Genomic DNA, 13,363 nt, shown 5'->3' with positions numbered 1-13,363 from the left:
GAGCCATCCAGTCTCTGGATCCCGAGAATGTGTGGGGAACCCGTCTCGCGTCGGATCAACCTCGCAAGGAATCGACCAGGGCGCTCGCCCTCCCCGTATTTCCGCGCGATACCTGGGTTGTCCAGAAACTTCTGTTCGCGATCAGCCAGGGAGCGGAATGCATCCAACTCCACCCCAATGGCCGCTAGGGTACCCGGAGAAGAGTGAAGTGAACATGCAGCCTCCAGGGTCGAAAGCCTGGATTCACTCTCGGCCAGGTCTCTCCTGATCGATTTGAGGACTCCGTTTTCCTTGGAGATCGCAATCCCTCTAATATAGGCCTTGAAAGATTCCCATAGTATGGCTATTGATGGTACCGAGCCTGCGTTTATCTCGAAGAACTCCTCAATAGAGTCCTCGAGCTCGGAGTGAAATTCTGGGTCTAGAAGGGCGAGGGGTTTCAGTTTCCAACAGCGGGACCGGTCTGGATCAGGGGCCCAACTAACGGTGATGGTCACTGGGGAGTGGTCCGACAAGGTTCTGGGTAAAATCATTAACTGTTTCACGTCTTTAACCAAGACATTGGAGATCACCCAGCGATCAATTCGGGAATATGAATCGTGGACTGAAGAGTAAAATGAGTAAACGCGAGAATCGGGATAAAAGAACCTCCATGCGTCCACCATGGCCAACCGGGGCAGAGATGATAATGCCGCGTAGGCTGCCCTGGAGAGATGACGGGGCTTGGTCCCAGATCTATCAAGGGCCACATCGAAAATAGTATTGAAGTCCCCCCCCCAGAGAATTGGAACAAGGGGGAAACCATCTAGAAGGGACGTGATCTGTCTATAGAACTCGGGATCATCAAGGTTGGGACCATAAATATTCAGCAAAACCACTTCTTTCCCTTGAAGTGTGGAATGTAACAGCACATACCTGCCCAGGGGGTCAATATGTGAAGAGATGAGGGTGAACCGGAGACTCTTGTGAATAAGGGTCATGACCCCCCGACTCTGCGTAGAAAATTCGGTGAAGAATCTATGGGGGCCCCAGGTTTTGGCAAAACGCACACATTGTTCCATGCGAGCATGCGTCTCCTGCAGAAAGAGGATCTTGGAGCCGTGGCGCTCAGCCTGCAGCTGGAGCTGCCTCATCTTCCTATAGTTCCCCAGCCCCCGGACATTCCAACTCATAAAGGTTAAGTTCCCCTCCGCCATAGACGTGGTAGTGGTTTAGTCAAGAAAGGTGTCCAGGACCAAAGGGTGAGTGCTGCACCCCCGTCCGCGCTCGCCGCCAGTGCCAATTTTCTGAGAATAACACCCCAACCGTGTCCCACCCCCACCCACATCCCCCTCCCAAACAGAGGAATGACAATCCCAAACCCCTTCAACCAAAACCAAACTAGAGGCATCAGCGCCTGGGGGCCTGTAGGCCGGGCTGACCGCTGCGCTCCGGGCCGCAGCAGGACCAGTAGAGCTCAAGGTGCAACTGCAAACATTGAATGTAACTTAGAGAGGGTGTCTTGCACTCAGCAGTATGGCACATCATTGAGATGAAGGGAGAACTTTGAGCATGCCGAATCCGGGAGGGAGGATCAATGCGGTGCCGGCGTCGGGGAAGGGCCGAACTAGGCCGCCCCCTGCAGGGCCCGAGGGGGAAACTGCTGAGTTGTGTATAAGAGAAGCACGTCAGCCCGGGAAGTGTTCGTCAATAAACTTGGAGGCCTCTTCCGGGATTGTGAAAAAGAACACCTGATTAGCATGTTCTATGCGCAGTTTGGCGGGGTAGAGCATGGCGTATTTAATGGAGTGATCTCGCAGTCTCCGCTTCACATCCTGGAAAGTCTTGCGTTCACGTTGGACGGCAGCCGAGAAGTCGGGGTAAAGATGAATCCTCGCACCCCCCAATAAGAGCTCGCCCTTGTCCCTTGCAGCTCTGAGTAGAGTGTCGCGATCCCGGTAGTTCAGGACCCGGGCAATGATGGGACGAGGCGGGGCCCCGGGTCTGGGTTTTGCGGTAAGGGCACGGTGCGCCCGCTCAATAGCGAAGTGGGGGGAGAGCTTGGGCGAATCCAGGAGAGACATTAATGTGTGTTCAACGAAGACCTCCATTGGCTCGTGCACCTCGCTCTCAGGAACCCCGATGATGCGAAGGTTATTGCGTCGTGAGCGGGACTCCAAGTCCTCGTTCTTCTTTTCCACCTCGAGGACTCGGTTCGAGAGAGCGACAACCTCGGAGCGCAGTACCCCAAGTGCGTCCTCGGCGGAGCCGACCCGTGTCTCGACCTCAGACACGCGGCTATCGGTCCTCTCGATGTGGGCTTTGATTGAGGATATTGTGCCGTTCATATCGTCCAGTTTCGAGTGTAGGGCAGTGAAACCCTCCCTGATAAAGTCCATCATGCCCTGGGTCTCAGGTGCCACTGCGGATGAGGACGCCACTGGGGCCTGTTCAATGGGGTCCTCTGGGGATCTCGTAGCTGCTTTCGCAAACATGTTGATGGAGCACTGCTTTCTCGCGCCCCCCCTGGTCATCCTGGCTGTGGTGATGGTTGAGTAGGGTGAAGGGGAGCCTCCAACGGTACCAAGAGGGAGACAGGGGGGATCCCAGGCCTTGCAAGTCAATAATCCAAGTAGGGTGCGTGACAAGCGGAGCAGGGAGTATCGTGGCCCCGAGGCTATGCCGGAGAAATGTAGGCTGCAGGCTTCCGGCCGAACAGTGTGGAAGATACCCAGCGGTATTGACGGACCCCTTCTGCAGAGTATCACTACGGGCAGAGCGGCGATAGCCTCAAGAGAAGTGAGAGGGGGGAAGGCCAGCACCCAGCGCACAGTAGGGCCAAACAGAACGAGGGATTCCAGCCGAGGTAGACACAGTATGTGGCTGGTATGAGGCCCCCCAAGGGGGGGGAGAGCAGGAGCCGAGGTCCAGAGCAGGAGAGCCAGAAAGGGCAGGGCTCACCTGGCAGAGCCGGTCGTCGTTGCTTGTGGGTTTCAGATCCCCTCACCGCAGAGAGCAAGAACCACCATGGAGGGGCGGTCCCAGAGTCCCGGGGTAGGGAGGCAGTAGGTCCAGTAGATCAGTGGGGCCTCCCGGCTCGCACCCGAGGGCCGCGTCGCTCTGCCAGCGTGGGGTGCGCAAGCATTGGGGGGGAAGGTCCCCACGATCCTCCTGCCGGGTCCCCCGGAAGAAGAGTAGAAGATCCCCGAGCCGGGCTGAGGGTTCAGTCCGGCCGTCCACCAGGCGCGGCGGGGGCGGCGCACCCCAGCCTGCCCAGCACCAGGGGGAGCGAGTGCCTGGCCCCCCCAGCCGACCGAGGCAGTAGGCGGAATTCGGCACGGCCCCCAGACGGCCCGCCCGGCCGTGGAACACAAGATCTCCTCCACAAGGGGGGGGCGGCCCAGCGGGGCCCGAGGATCACAGGAGCACCAAGGCAGCGGTCGCAGGATCACCTCCGGGGGCAGCGAGGTCCCGCGCCGCTCGTATCTGGACGCCGGCGGGGGAGAGGCTCCAGCGACCCCCCCACAGACCGAGGAGGCGCCCCGGGAAGAGCGAGGAGGGCCCCAGATATATTATGCAGCAGAGGGGGGGGGGAGTGTCACAGGCCCGACGTCCCTCCTGGGACACGGGAGCAGCCCGCTTCAGACCCCCCCGTCCAAGTCTGAGCAGCCGCAAGGCCGGCGGGACACAATCCCGGCCCCCGACGGCCCCGCCGCCGAGGGGGATGAGGCACACCGGCCCCCGCCGATGTCCGGCAGATGCGGGAGGCGGCGCCGCAGGACCCCGGGCGGGTACGGCCACCCACCGCCCGGGCCCAGTCCTAGGCGCGTGGGAGCTCCGCAGGCGGGGGGATGGGTATTACGGAGTCGGGGATTGCCTTTCCCGACTCCGATTCGAGACAGGATCGGGGTCGCAGGATCCACGGAACCGCAGCAACAGGATCGTGTACCCCGTACACGGCTGCAGATAGGGAAGGTGCCGAATTTCAGGATTATGAGGTCCGCTCGCCGCAGAGCTCACGGATCAGGCGGCCATCTTGCTCGGCGCACAACAGCGCCCCCCAAGCCCATAGTCTATTTCTAAGAATAGTATCAAATGCTGCAGAGAAGTCGATATATGCACAATAGACGTTAAGGTTGCGTTTACTCCAGGCATGCTCGATTGAAGATGTTAATAATAAAAGATTGTGTGTGGTGCTTGATTTGTCGCGGAAGCCTATTTGGTTGGAGGGAAGAATATTGTGTTCACTAATCCATTTATTAAGTTCCTGGAGCAATACCTTAGTAAAGATCTTAGAAGAAACATCTAACATTGGCAACATTCTAAAGTTTGACGGGTTGTCCCATGACCCTTTTTGTGAACCGTTAGAATGTGGCTTGTCTTCCATGATGGAGGTATTGCACCAAACGTCCCTATTTGTTTGAATAATAGCATAGGTGCAGCACCCCACAACTCAGGCTGCTTTTTTAGAACAAGATTACAGACCCAATCCGGTCCAGCTGCCCATGAATTCTTAAGATTTTCAATAATCTTAACTATGTCGAGTTCTGAGGATTGACAAACCCATATAACTTCAGGTGGTAGAGTGATATTAGCATCTGATTCAACTTTACCCAGTGTTCCATTGATAAAATGGGCCCATACTTATTCAGTGATGCAATTGATTGTCAAATCGCGTTTTTTGTGTTTACTGAGCAGGTGCCAGATACCTTGTTTCTTGTTAGACAGAGCGACCAATGCAATTTTTTTCCACATTTCGGTTTCACATTTGCATTTGTGCATTTTAAGCCAGTCTTTATAGTTCTTTTTAAGTTTTTTAATATGGCATGCAGCCGCGATCTCTGTCAACAGAGAATCATTTTTTCTAACTACATCGTGAATTGCCTTACGTAGGTTCTTTTTTGCTTCAATAATCTTTTTGTCATTCCCAGGCCTATGTGGAATAGCCATTTTAGAGCGTTCCCCAGATGATTTATATTTTCTACGTTCGCCCACTTGTTGTTGGATATTTTGCATAAGCTCAGTAAAGTTTTGGAAAATTAAGTTACCAGCGTTCATGCCAGACACCCCCTCCTTGATAAACTCTGGTAGTAAAGTGGATACCAAATGGGATACATGCTCGATATTACGGCTGTGCCAGACTATTCTATTATTGCCTTCATTAGTGCTAAGCATCCCATTTTCATCATAGTCATGGCTCTCTACTTCTCTTCCTGGAGTATCAAATAAGAAACACAGGGGTAGATGGTCGCTCTCATCTCTCTCAACAACACCCATATCAATAACAAAGTGAAAGCCATACTGATTAGTAAAAATAAAATCAAGTGTGGCTGCAGATCTACACTCCACCCTGGTGTAGTTCATAGGCACATCACTGGGAGTTAGGCCATTGAGTTTCACAAGATTATGAGTCTACATTACATTTAACAATTTTTTGCCTTGTCTATTGGACACCGGGTGAATTTTTGATTTAGACGAGGCGCTCAACAGCTCGTCGGATTGGCAATAATCTCCAGTTTTAGCATTCAAATCACCCATGAGCCATAAAGGGTAACGATGGTTGTACAGTTTCAACACAGTATCAACAGTCATGATGTTCTTTGCCGTATTGGCCATATTTGGAGGATCATATATGTTGATGACAATTAAAACGACCGACAACCACCTTAGTTTAGCTACTAATACATGCTCAGTTAATAGTGTAAGTTTCGTAATCGACCATGGTGATTGCACAGATATCAACAACCCACCTTTCGGATGGCCAAGGGGGCCCTTAGAGGCTATTTGATGAACAGTGTTTCTATCATCTATCTGTATTTCCACAGTCAACCATGTTTCCTGGAGTGCAATGATGTTAAAAAGTGCCATACATTCAATCAAGCCCTCGTCCTGGAACAAATGCGTGTGCCCTCGGGTATTGCAGGAGTAGAGCAACTGCAATGAATCTGGTCATTGGCGAGATTCAGCAAAGTGGGGATTAAAGTTCAGAGGCAACCATTGCCAATAACCTTCAGGGATGACATCAGTATTATTATTCACAGTATTAGTTCCTTGAGTAGGCGGACGTTTCTCAGATACCGCACTTGTTTGTAAATTTACAATAGGAACAGATGGAATAGTAATATTGGGCCTCTGATCTGCAGTGCGATTATGCATCTTTATGGTAGGTATAAATACTTTATGAATAGCATAGCCAAGACGTAATAGCTCGACTTCGAAACCCATAATGTAGTTCAGCGTAGCTTCAGCTTGAAAACACACATTAGTAATGTATTGGTTCGGAAGCTCAAGTTGATCAACCAGACGGATATCACTGGAGGTGATTACCCTTAATGGAACAATGGTTTTGAATAGGCTCAGTACCACAGCACGGTTCAGAGGGGAAGGGCACTTTTCCATGTGAACTAACGTAATTTGAAGAGCTGATAGCCTTCCTGTGCTATTTCCACCACTGTCAATGTTAGCATTGGATAAAGAGGCATTTGCAGTGTTTTTTAATACTCAGGCATCAGGTAATGTGGATTGATTAGATATCACGGGCATATTGGAAGGTCCTGCTGCCTTTGACAGCTTTGTTAATGGCTCAATTGCTATTACAGAAGACTGCAAGGATTCTACTAACACACAATTAGATTTTGGAACGGTCTGGATATTATTAGAGGGCAACTCATTGACCCGAGAGATATAGATTGCTTAGTCAACATTATTCTTGGCTTCATCTACAATAGGTACTTCTGACCCAATCACAGGGATGGCATTCGACAGTCCATCATTTGATCTTATGGCTAGGTGTTTATGCTTTTTAACAATACGCTTACTGTACACAATGGCCTGGTGGACGGTACTAGGTTTCCTTTTGACCAGAGTGGTCTTTTTCGCTAAAGTCCCACCTTGACCTTTAAGATTTCTCTTAACGTTTACTTCAGACAGGGTTATTGTGGGAGGGGTACTTGGCTTACTTGCACACACTTCACAACAATGCTCTTTCAATGAGGAGTGAATTAATAGGGATTGGACGTCAATTTTGGTTTCTAAATGTGCACATTTTTCAAGTAACATTGTGAACAAATTTTCAAGGGCATTAAACATTTCATCTGAATTCATACTTGAATCCACATCATCATTTACACATGATGCTTCACCATAGTCAGTAATAACATTGTGAGAAAAGCAGTGTTTTTCCTTAGATGGTGTCATAGTGTTTAAACAGAATACAGATGGGATCTCAACGTCGAAACCGCCATCATTCTTCAATACAGGCTTACCATTGGGAGCAATAAGAATGTCAGGTCCCAATGATGATGCCATCTTAGTTGGAGGAGTAAAGAACATTGGGGTAGGAGCAACCTCAGCTAGAGAAATTTCTGGATCAATGCCCATGTACTCAATCTCCAGTTCTTCAAGCTCGGAGATGGATATATCAATACTGCTCTTACCATTGCTCTTACCATTATTAATATGCTCCCTATTAACAATAGCGTTGGTACTACCATTGGCTGGAAAGCCACTAATACTTGTGGCCCCAAGCGTTGCGATAGTGGAGTTAGTGGTGCTGGCGATGTCGGGCACAAAATCATCAGCATTGGGGTCCAGGAGACTAGGGATGACACTAGGAGTGGCATCATTGTTACAACCCTTAACTTCAGACAGATCCACACGATTGGTGTTCGGGTGGGCACCAAAGACATCACAAAGGAGCTTGGCTCTCACACATCCAAGGTCGCTTGTCAGGTCAGATACTAAATCAACAGATGCCATGTTGCGAAGTTCCTTATCACTGGGCACATACTGTGTCTTTATGGTAAGGATAGGGGTTGGAGTTTTTGCAAAATAATCGGTAATAGGGTTACCCTGAACAACACCTTTTTTAGGGCTTGTGATAATTTTCGGGACACATACGCGCCTATTGCGCACATTTATGTGCATAGCAATTTCATTATCATAGTCGTCCATTCCTGTGTACCGGTATGGCGTACAACAATAGCTAGCAGGCTAAATACCGTCCTATATCAATTTTATTACTGGACAAGAAAGAGAGAAGAAGGAACAGTACAAATGCAAAGTTAGACTAAACAGAACGTTAATGTGTGTCACTGGCTAAAACCACACGTATATCTAATCACACTGAACACACAGAGCACACTGAGCTCAGGGCACAGAGCCCAAGAATCAAATCACAATTCACAGTATTCAAAGCAAAATACTTAAAATACATTAAAATTGAGTCACTTCAACAAGTTATCAGAGAAGAGATCTAAAATAGCAGGCTTTCATGATTACCTCGACGAGTAAAACAGGCAATAATACAAACAATAGGATATGGGATATGTATCATGTTATCATAGGATTCCAACCACTGTGGACTCACCCCAAAGCTGCTACAGTCTGAAAATGCCTACGATGTACAATCAGAGCCGTAACAACACGGGGGGGAATAACAGAGCCTTAGGCCAAGTGATGTGGCGCTTGCACACTTGCAAAGCAGCCAAACAGCACAACAGCCACTTCCGAGCCACTTCTCGGAGCGCGCGATTAATCCAGGAAGGAGGATAACGAAAGGTAAGGAATAGAAGGGGGGGTTCCAGGAGTTAAGGAAGATAGAAAACACGATACACAGGGAGCAAACTCGAACACGTCTAGTAACTCGTAGGGGTAGAGTTGAGACGCGCGGAGCTGCGGGGGCATGCCAGTTTTCTAGGAAGCTGGTGATTGCACGCAAAGGCTAGACCGCCGCAGTTCTGTGTCGGCGGCCATTTTGGATGGGTTGCAGAGTTAATGCTGTGGTGCATCAAGGACCATGAAGTCCAGAAGGGTCGAATCCGGCCATTCATGACATCCTCTGCCTTTGATACGGTCAATATTGTCACCCTGCTAAATCAGCTTTGTGATACCCTTGGCATCTTGGCCCTAGCTCTGGAGTGGCTACCATCCGTACTCTCTGAATGACCTTCCCAGGTTCAATGGGGCCCTTTTTCTCTCCACCATCTCACTCTCCACCTATGGTGTCCCTCATTGCTCTATTCTCTTGCTCGGCTTTTCAACATCTACATTGCCCTCCTAGGCAATTTGGTCTCTTCCTTCTCTTCTTCAAACTTCCGCCCTCTGCCTCTTCCTCTCTCATTCCTGACTGTCTGTCTGCTATTCAGGCATGGTGCTCTGAAAACAATCTCTGCCTTAATGACAGAAAGATTGAGATCCTTGTCATTGGGCTCCAGTTACCTCCTTCCTTCTTACAATCTGGCTGTCCGCCATGGTCCCCCTCCCTGCATCCTCCTGTGAGGCAAGAAAACCTTTCTGTTATCTTCAACTCCACTCTCTCCTTCTCTCCTCACATCACAGACCTTGCCAAGTTGGTCCGCTTTCAGCTGGACCTCCTCAGAGGCATTCTCCCTTTCCTCACCTTTCCCAAGAAGCTCAATGTCTCCAGAGCTCTGGTCCCATCCAGGCTGGACTACTGAAACAGCCTCTTCCTCAACCTACCTAACTCCTCCCTTTGCCCCCATCAACTAATCCAGAATAGGACTGCAAGACTTCTCTTTGGCCTCAAGCCCAGGGACCACATCTCTCCAGCCCTAAAATCTCTCCACTGGCTCCCAGTTGCTATGAGGATCAGGTTCTAAACCCTATGCATCATCCACAAGGCTTTCTGGGGCCTGGGTCTTGCTACATTCAACTCCCTAAATACCTCCCAGCTAGAACCCTTCGCTCTTCTAGCTCCAACTCTCTGCATATTGGACGCTTCTTCAAGCAGACAGTGGATGGTAGATCCCTCTCCTCCGCAGGTGCCTCCCTCTGGAACGGCCTCCCTACCCCTCTCAGACTTGAGCCAGATCTCCTTAAGTTCCAGAAGCTTCTCAAGTCCCTGCTTTTCTCTTCCTCCTTCCCTCTCCCCCTCTCCTGCTAATGTTCCCTTTCTGTCTCTTGACTGGCTGTCTGGTTCCTTCAGATTCTTACAGGGCACCAGGCCCTCCCCAGCCAGTGTATCCCAGCAATTGGTCTCCTCTTACCCCCCACCCCAACCCGATCTTGCCCTTCTGGGATCCTTCCCCCTCACTAGCCTGGCTGGGCCTGCAACCCGTGAGCCCTTCCAGCCCTGTTCCTCGCACTTAGCACGTGGACCTTCTGCCCATGCACTCTCTTCTCCCTGGGTCTGTCCACTTGAACTCCCCAGGCACTTGCTTAACCCTCCAGCATCCCCCCCTCTCATCAGCACTTCTGCTTTCTGCACTTGCACGATCAGGATGTCACAAGACCTAGTAGGACCTTTTTTGTTTTGTCATCCCTGCTTCCACCCTTGTCTTGTTGCACCTTGAAACACATTGTATTGAGGCGCATTATAAACACCCAATAAATACAAAATAAAAAAATAGGCTGGAGAAAGTTATTACACCACCTAGGAGTATCTACCCATTATGAAAGAAGCTTCCCTCTCTGGTGCAACACGGCTCTAAACCCCACAATGGACAATGGGCCTCATTCCGAGCAGGGCGCAAAGGGATACCGGGCACCGTTAAGGACATCAGTGCCGGTAATCCCTTTGCGCCCTATTCCGAGGTCCTTTTGCGTGTCCCGCAAAGGCGTTTTACCAGGCAGCCTTAGCGGGAGCCGCAAAGGGTCCAGGGAGCAAATAACAGTACCGCAAATTGTGGTACCATTATTTGCACCTTCCCCATTCCCATTGAGCCCTATAGGAGCTCAATGGGAATGGGGAATGGTATTTTCAATGGGGACTTACCGTTCCCGCAAAGGTCCGACTAGACCGGTAAGTCCCCATTGAATGAGGGCGGACTCGGTACCGTTATTGGAGGCAGCCATGGTGCTATTAGCGCCATGGCTACCTCCAATCTCGGAATGAGGCCCATAGTCATTAGGAAGTCCTGACAGGTACCACAGCTCCATACACTGGGGGACATGTTTGTAGAAGGGCACTTCATAAACTGGGAAGACAGTAAAACCAGAATGGGGGAGGGACCTCTTCAAGCACTATATTATCAACGCAGGCAGGCAGCATTTAGAGAACATTGGCCTACATTCCCGTTAGAGCTACCCTGACACACACATCTGAAATACATAGTCAATGTTACAAGGGTTCAAAAAGGAGTATCCACCCTGTTTGAACTGATGCAATGAAATAGGGCCATTGATACATTCAGTGCCCGGTTTAGATGGGGTTGAGACTTACAGCTAGACTTCACGGATGCACAATGGACAGTGTGCACAATGGGTATAAACAGACTAATGGCAGAGGTGTCCTTTAACTCGAAGCTTAGTCTTACCTTCTTACAAACTCTTAAAAGATGTCATATTGCCCCAGCCAGAAGTAAAGTCTTCAACCCAGCATGTGAGGGCTGCTGTCCCAGCTGTCTCCATCCTAGTGCTGACTTAATGCACAAGTATTGGGCTTGCCCGGGCCTGAGAACCTACTGGTTGAAGCATGTCAAACACTGGAAGAAATGACAGACTCTCAGGTTATAGCATCCCCTTGCACATGTATATTTGGGTTGATGGGCACACTGTCTATAGTAACCCAGAGGTTCCTGAACCTAGTTCTTCTGCTGGCCAAACAATGCATATTGTTGAGATGCAAGAGGAGTAACGTGTTGCCAACTGCCAGCATGTGGATGTCCAGTATGTTATGGGCCAGTGATATGGAGGAACTATACGCCACCAAGCCCCAAGGGTATCTGGACTGCCCTTCGAGACTAATTACATACCCTAGCAGTGATGGATCACAGCCGGAGCACAGGATAGATTACAGAATAATGAGCATAATATATTTGCATATGATATGCCGACTGCAGAACAATCTTACCTCCTCATCTACTATTTGACTGTATTCTATGCATTGAATGCATTCTAAGTCACCAAGTGCTTAATAAACAAAATTACAAAATAAAATAAAAACATAATAATAATAATAATAATAATAATAATGATAATAATAATAATAATAATAATAATAATAATAATAATAATAATAATAATAATAATAATAATAATAATAATAATGCAAAAAGCTCGTCTTTGCTTAGTGAGTCCCAGTAGATCAGAGGGTCAAGCATGTGTTAGCAGTGGAAAAGTTGCAGGTTCAATTCCACTTGTTGGCTTGAGAGTACTCTACCTGATAGGATGAGATGTGTTTTGGGAGGAAATAGGTAGAATTTGACGTTTTCATGTTTGTTTATAAATATATAGTTTTATCATTATTGCCAATGGAAACATCTAAGAGAGCACTTATGTCTGTCCCAATCTGCATACCTAGATCCTGCATGAATCTTCAACCACTTCAACTTTAACAATGACAGTATGCAAAAAGCTAAGTTTCGTTTGTAGAGACCCAGTAGCTTTCAGGGGACAGCATTCCTTTGCAAGTGGCAAGGTAGCATGTTCGAGTCCACTTGCTGGCCTGAAAATAATCACTGTTATAAAAAATATTGGTTTTGATTAATTTCCAATACAAATAACTCAGAGAGAGGGAACAACTATGTTTATCCCTAGTGGCAATGGTATTTCCCAGACAAACAGGGAGTGCAGACCAGAGCTGCCTCCTGGTCGGTTGAAATGTTCACACAACCGGGAAGATGCTGACCAATTAGAGAAAAAGGCAGAATTTCACGGGAAAATCTATGGGCCTCATTACGAATCAGGCATTAAGGGGTTAACGGCGCCGTAAACGGCGCCGACCCTTTACGCCTGATTACAAGGTCCGTTAGCGCCATGGTGATATTAACGCCTGCTTTTTGCAGGCGTTAAAATCCATGGCGCTAAGGGACCATGGTGCTAATTACGTAATTTACGGTGGCGTAATTAGCGCCTTCCCTACTCCCATTATGCCCTATGGGGCAAAAATGGGAATGGGGAAGGGTAAAATGGGAAATGGGGATTTACCGCCCCACTCACCTTGGAATGGTACGACCCAGGCGGTAACTTACCGCCTGGGTCGTAATGAGGCCCTATGCCACAAAAGTAGATGCTGGTAGTGGGATGAGCTGCTGATGCTCCTATTGCCTGGGTACTACAATTAATGGGATTTTGCACATTGTAGTCCTTGCCACGTGAAGCGTTAAGTTAAACATTTAGTAAGACCATAGCAATTAGAGCTAAATGGTGAAAAAGAGCAACAGCCCTATTCCTGAAGGATTCTATTGAGGTGTTCCTAGCAAACATCGCTTCATTGTATGAGCTATGCTAAAGCAAATACAAAAATGCAGACATACAAATGAAAAAAAGGTTTAAAAAAGCTTGAAACCAACATGCGGTTTGCCGTCAAACCATTGCGGTCAAACCTCTAGAGCAGTTATAGGCAGTTACTTTAAGGTTTTATTTTGTCTCTATTGGTCATAGTCCATATTACATGCATTACACACTCCAGCTGTAAAATGTA

The sequence above is a fragment of the Ambystoma mexicanum genome, chromosome 9 (genome assembly GCF_040938575.1).
Source record: "Ambystoma mexicanum isolate Mex_15411 chromosome 9, UKY_AmexF1_1, whole genome shotgun sequence".
Lineage (NCBI taxonomy): Eukaryota > Metazoa > Chordata > Amphibia > Caudata > Ambystomatidae > Ambystoma > Ambystoma mexicanum.
Note: the sequence above shows the minus strand (reverse complement) of the source record.